Source organism: Salmo trutta, chromosome 35 (genome assembly GCF_901001165.1).
Source record: "Salmo trutta chromosome 35, fSalTru1.1, whole genome shotgun sequence".
NCBI classification, from domain to species: domain Eukaryota; kingdom Metazoa; phylum Chordata; class Actinopteri; order Salmoniformes; family Salmonidae; genus Salmo; species Salmo trutta.
Window position 1 is genome coordinate 21,495,396 of NC_042991.1, and position 6,581 is coordinate 21,501,976.

The following is a 6,581-nucleotide window of genomic DNA, read 5'->3' on the forward strand; positions in this document are numbered from 1 at the left end:
TAAACTGAGGATGGATCAACAACATTGTAGTTACTCCACAATAATAACCTAATTGACAGAGTGAAAAGAAGGAAGCCTGTACAGAATACAAATATTCCAAAACATGCATCTTGTTTGCAAAAAGGCACTAAAGTAAAAAATGTGGCATAGCAATTCATTTTTTGTCCTGAATAAAAAGTGTTATGTTTAGGGCAAATCTAATAGAATACAATACTGAGTACCACTCTCCATATCTTCAAGCACAGTGGTGCCTGCATCATGTTATGGTTATGCTTGTAATCGTTAAGGACTGGGGAGTTTTTCAGGATGAAAAGAAACAGAATGGAGCTAAAACAGGCAAAATCCTTGAGGAAAACCTGGTTCAGTCTGCTTTCCACCAGTCACTGGGAGATTAATTTACCTTTCAGCAGGACAATAACCTAAAACACAAGGTCAAATCTACACTGGAGTTGCTTACCAAGAAGACAGTGAATGTTCCTGAGTTACAGTTTTGACTTAAATCTACTTGAAAATCTATGGCAAGACTTGAAAATGTTTGTCTAGCAATAATCAACAACCAATTTGATAGAACTTGAAGCATTTTTAAAAGAATAAAGGTCAAATTTTCCAGGTGTGGAAAGATCTTAGAAACTTATCCAGAAAGACTCACAGCTGTAATCGCTGCCAAAGGTGTTTTTACAAAGTATTGACTCGGGTGTGAATACTTATGTAAATTAGTTGTTTCTGTATTTAATTTTCAAAACATTTGCAAAGATTTCTGAAAACATTTCACTTTGTCGTTATGGGTTATTTTGTGTAGATTTTGTGTAAAAACATCTAGTTCATCCATTTTGAATTCAGGCTGTAACACAACAAAATGTGCAAAACGTAAAGGGGTATAAATACTTTCTGAAGGCGCTGTATGTGGACAGAAGGACATATTTCCAAGTCAGTAATGATTTTCTAAAGACAAGCCTAAGCCAATTGTGTGCCTTTGCTGCAGGTTTCCTTCCTTGGCTTTATCCTTGGTTTGTAGTGGGGCAGAGCCTCAGTAGGCAGCATTGAGTAGTTCAGGGTCAATGGTTTTGCCCAGGATGGAACATGTTGGCCAAGGTCTTTGATCATGGTGGAGCCTGGGGGTCATGACCCCTTTTATTCCACATGATAACAACTTTACTGACCCATGATACTATGCCTGCGTCCCTAATGGCACCGTATTCCCTATGCAGGGCATTATGTTTGACCAGGGCCTGCACTATGTAGGGAATAGGGTGCCATTAGGAACGCACATAGCACAACAGATGACCCCACCTGCAGTTTAGGGGCACAGAGCTGGTTAATTTCTAAAGGCAGGTTTCCTCATTACATTTAGCCCCTGCTAACTGCCTTTTCAACTCTTGATGTTCACCATTGTTACATGCATTAACCAGGCTAGTTTGATATGGATATGAACAATTGCTCTGAGAAACACTGTACAAATAGTACTTGAAATTATTCACAGTAGAAACACTATTCTGACAACCTCAATATTGTCAATTTGACTTTGAATTCCCAAGATATTGTTATTCCACCCTTAGTTTACACAGTCCACTGTTGTATGCATGATACAGTATATTGCCATCTTCATTGCAATGGCCTGATGTTCTACAAAAAAATGGAGATGATGTGGTGTGGGAAGGTTGCCAGGACATACTTTAACACAATCAGACCTGACCTGTGCATTCTGCTCATGTGGAAAATTCATGTTTAGGTTTAGTTTTAAACTGGCTATTCAATTGTTTAAAAGTACTCATTATGATAATCTTCTGTGTTATCATATTAGCATTAAAACTGTGCAAGCTATCTGTTGTTGCTGACCAAAATGCAATACGCTACTCTGTGGCAAAGGGGTCTGAAAAGGTGGTAGACTGCAGATGAACTGCTACAACAGTGCCATCATCTGGCATTATATGTTCATTGCACCCTTCTGAATAAAATCCTGCCAACAGTTTTGCACTTTTGTTGGTGGAGTACGTTGGTCATCTGTAAATATGGGGGTGTGCGTTTTACTTAATTAGGTAGTTTACCATTGGAAATTGTGATGTGACCTGACTGAGCATTTAAATGAATGGAATCATAAGAATAACAACAAACATGTCAGAACCTTAATATAATTAAATGACATTCCTCATATATGAATGAAGTGGTATGTTGTATTCTCTTATCGTTAAAGGAGGTAATAACAAAGGCAAGGGCTTTTTTCAATTAAAGATATTAAAATAACTAATTGAAAAGCACTTCCCTCCCACATAAGATTATATAAGTGATTCTGAGATAAATGTAGACAAAGTGACATATAACCAACATTTTTTTCCCCTAATGTTCCACAGAAAAAAAACAGGGTGTCCAAACAGATTGTAATATTTTGTAACATAATCAGTGAACATTACATTATTGGTCTCTTGGGACCTCATTTATCATTCATGCGTAGGCACAAATCTGTGTGTAAACCATGCGTGGGATCATTTCCACGCAAAGTGCGAGATGTATCAATATGAACGTTGGCTTGAGAGTGTGCCATGACCATGTGTGTACACACAGTGCCAAGTGGTAGAATACGGGAACTGTTTGTCAAGCGTAGTATGGGGAAAATATATGTTGAAAATGTGTGAACCTGTGAGAGTAATCATGAAATCGTTTTTAAATGTAATCGTATTTCCATTTCCAAACCCCATTTTTATAGGATTTTTGCGAGGATTTAAGACTAACCTTAAAAAGGCATGCCATTCCGGTGCACATCCAAGTGCTATCCACCCTCGGGGTTTTGGCAACCGGTACTTTACAGCGGGAGCTTGCCAATTCGCATCTCACAGCCCTCGATGTGCCAATGTTTTGGATGCAATCATCAGCAAAATGAACAGTAACACATACCATTTCCATAAACCATCGCACAACAGGTCGCCGTCAACAGGGGTTTCTTTGCCATGATGCTATAAATGGCTTCCCAAATACGAACGGATCAATAGACGGCGCCCACCACATCGCCATAAAATCACCATCACAAAACGAATTCAACTATGTGAACAGAAAAGGCTTTCTTTATGTGCAGGTTATGTGATGCGCAAAAGACGCTGCTGAATGTTGTGGCAAGATGGCCAGGTGGAACGCACGACTTGTTTATTCTGCAGAACAGCATTGTTGGCCTATATGTCGACAGAAGGGAGCTGTTGAGGATGGATGGCTTATTGGTGAGTGTTGCTTACTCAGTACCTATATTTTGCCATTGCTAAAGCAACTTGACTTGGCCTAATGGTCCTCTCTTTGTAGCTATGTTTTTATTTTTACTGGGCAAGCCACAACTGAGCAAGACAAATAAAACATTTTGGTTGTACTCACTCTCTGACACTAGCACCTCTATTTAATGTATTTTTTTTCCTTCTTAGGTTTTTTGGGTGCGCGGTTGTATTTCATGGTATGGCGTCGTACAATCCCCACGGTTTAAATGGACCACGAGGTTAATTAGGGGCGTTTCGAAAATCAAACAGCTCAATTCGTGCATGAGCACTGATGCTGGGAACAGTTGGTATTTGTTTATCAATGGTTATCTCCTACCCGTGTGCATATGACGCTCATAGGTTTGTTTGACAAATCACACTTTTTCTATGCATACGACAATTCTAAATTCCGTTCGGTAAGTGGTATGCTATGACAACATCCCTTAACCCCCAGACTATTAATTGAACCTGTCACCACTAATAAGACCATGTAGACTGCGTCTGACAAGATGCCAGATAGTGAGATTGGTTCAGGCCTTAGACACGGTCCGGCGCGCCATATGGCGTGTAATTTATCATGAGTTATACCCTACAGCAGCTCAAGCATATTGCTCCATCTAAACATTAGCGGACACGCAGCGACCATATTGGCAAAGGCCCTGGGCAAGCCAACGATAAACCACTAGTCCATTAGGTGGCATCTGAATCCCTGTCTGTCTGTACGAGCGAGCACACCCGGCCTGGCAGCACTGGGCGACATGTTGAACCCACTCACCCATTTCTCTGAACTTGCTGGAACGGGGAACTGAAAGGCTAAGAAAAACGTTTTAATGAAAATTCTTCATGACAGTTCTCGAGAATGTTTAATTAAACGACAATTCGGGTAATTTGTTAACATTTCTGTTGTAGGCCTAATAGGCTACGTGCTTCCATTCCACCCATAGATTGTTCAGAGATCCACCATTCCCTCCACCATCTGGCTATTGAGATAAGCTCCTGGGCATTGGCTTAATAGACGCCTGCCCCGTCGAATATTGAAGCAGCACCAGACCAGTGGTTTTCACACAACCACGCTTATGGACCAGCCAAGGTCGGAGGCAGAGGCCCGGGCCTATGAGGAAATCATTTAATTCATTAACATGACTGTAGAAAATCAAAACTGAAACTAAGAGCACCATTAAGATGTGCAATTGAATCATCATTGATATTCGAGTTGAATATGCATACACAATTTTTTATTTTTTTAGCTCATGCACTTTACCAAATAAGCTAGTATGCAACTCATGGCATCTGTCCATGCACTGATGTACTGAGTGTTCTGGACTATATGGTCCCGTGTTGTTTAGTAAGTAGCCTGTTTTCTCTCACTGCTGTATATTTGGGATGTTTTAAACTTGACATCTACTTCCAATCTAAACATCTAAAATAATGTTACATCGCCGTCATTAATACCAGCGACACCAGTTTCCAAATACCCCGCAGAGCTAGAGCAGAGTCAACAAGGCGCTGTCCACTCACCTGGTGCTGAAACGGCCACCGGGCAGCACTGGAGTGACTGGACTCGTGAGTTTGTTCAAGGTCACTAATTTCATGACACCTTTGTGATCTGGCACTGTAATATTAACCATTTTGTAAACATCCAACTTGTCTTACCAGGTAGCTGCTGAAGCCTAGATCTCAATTTTTTGTAGATAGGGGTAATTGTCATCGAGCATAGATAGCCTAATGTCATTCTGAATGTCATCATGCACCAATACAAATACTGCAAACTGAGTTCTAACATCTTAAGATGCGATTTTTTTTAAATAATCAAGGAATCAAACATCGAAAGACCAAATGGCCTATTCACAGAGCAACGTGAGAGAGCACTTCAAAATGACAGCTGCGCCTTCACAACAAAGGTAATTTGCTATGCAGGTCCGTCCATTCAATTCATTTCCTCCACACACCCGTCAGAACAGAGTGTAATTATCGTCTGCCCATTTCCCTCTCCCTCGGGAGTCTATTTTTCCTCCCTGTCACTGCTCAGATGTCAGTCCTGTGCTCCCTCTGGCCCCTCGCGCTACATACAATTATCCACGCGCTGCGCCTTATCTTCCGCTACATCCTCACCAGTGTCGAGCTCGAGCTGGGGGAGCGGTTGAGTGATGTCCAGAATATCTGATGTCTAACTAACACTATGAATCAGTTAACGAAATAACCAATTAATAAACCCCACACAAGCTCTGCAGAATAAGTGACTCCAGAGGAGATGCACAAGGAACAATGCATAATTGGTTCGACTGAGTGAGTGGGAGGACATTTCCTTTGTTGCACTAGGTTGATAAGCTCTGAAAATTGAGCCTTTTATATCTATAAGACTTTGAACTGAATGTCTCATCATCGCACATGGCACAAGGAAGTGTATGTGCATCTCAGTCTGACTCAGACAACAGCACCCATATGATTATTATGCAGGTTGACAATTAGAATATAGGCCTACACAGGTTTGCGCACCATTATAAGGGCTCAAATCGGCAGCCATGATGCGGATGGTACCTCAAAAAATCACATTGATTGGATCCCTGTCAAGTCAAGGGGTCCCCTGCTGTGTGCGCGCGCGTGTGCACCGGTGCGCATGCCAAGTCCTCCTCAACAGTGTGCGCGGTTGATCATCGCTCTCAGCGCTTGGAAGCAATTTGGGCAACCTTTGTAGCACAACTTGTAATCACATTTGTTTGTACAGGGGGAGAGAGCAACAAACGCAACAAATGCTGGACCAGACAGGTTGGTATTTATTATTCAGTTGAGCGGCCACTGGCCCCGCCCTGAGTGGGAGGACCAGGAGGACAGTGTGCAGCCGTAGACCACCACAAGACATAATTAATTGTCTTACTGAAACAAAGCCCATGTCGGGATGCTCCTGCAATCAATTAAATAGATATATCAAACCAATTGTGTTGCCTATTTGTTGCAACATTGTAAACATTTTGATGTGAAGTGTCACAATAATGAAAGGGAGGGCCATATGAATAAACTATTTAATAAACTAAAGAGAATGAAAATTACCCAAGAAGTAATAACACGTGCATTTTTTTTCGGTTCTAATTGTAGGCTATAGCCATATGACCTAATGCATTTATAGCCAAACGCAAAATGGGTTCCCCAATGCAACGCTAAATGACATAAACATGGTTGGATGGTTGGAGGTCGTTTCAAAGATATTATTTATGCAGCACTAGAATAGCCTATACACTAAAATAAAATAAATAATTCATCACCCACAAATTGATGACAGACTGAGATTGAGACGACGATAGAAGAGGATTCAGCATAAATTCGAATATAAAATCAGAGTGGGCAGCCTGT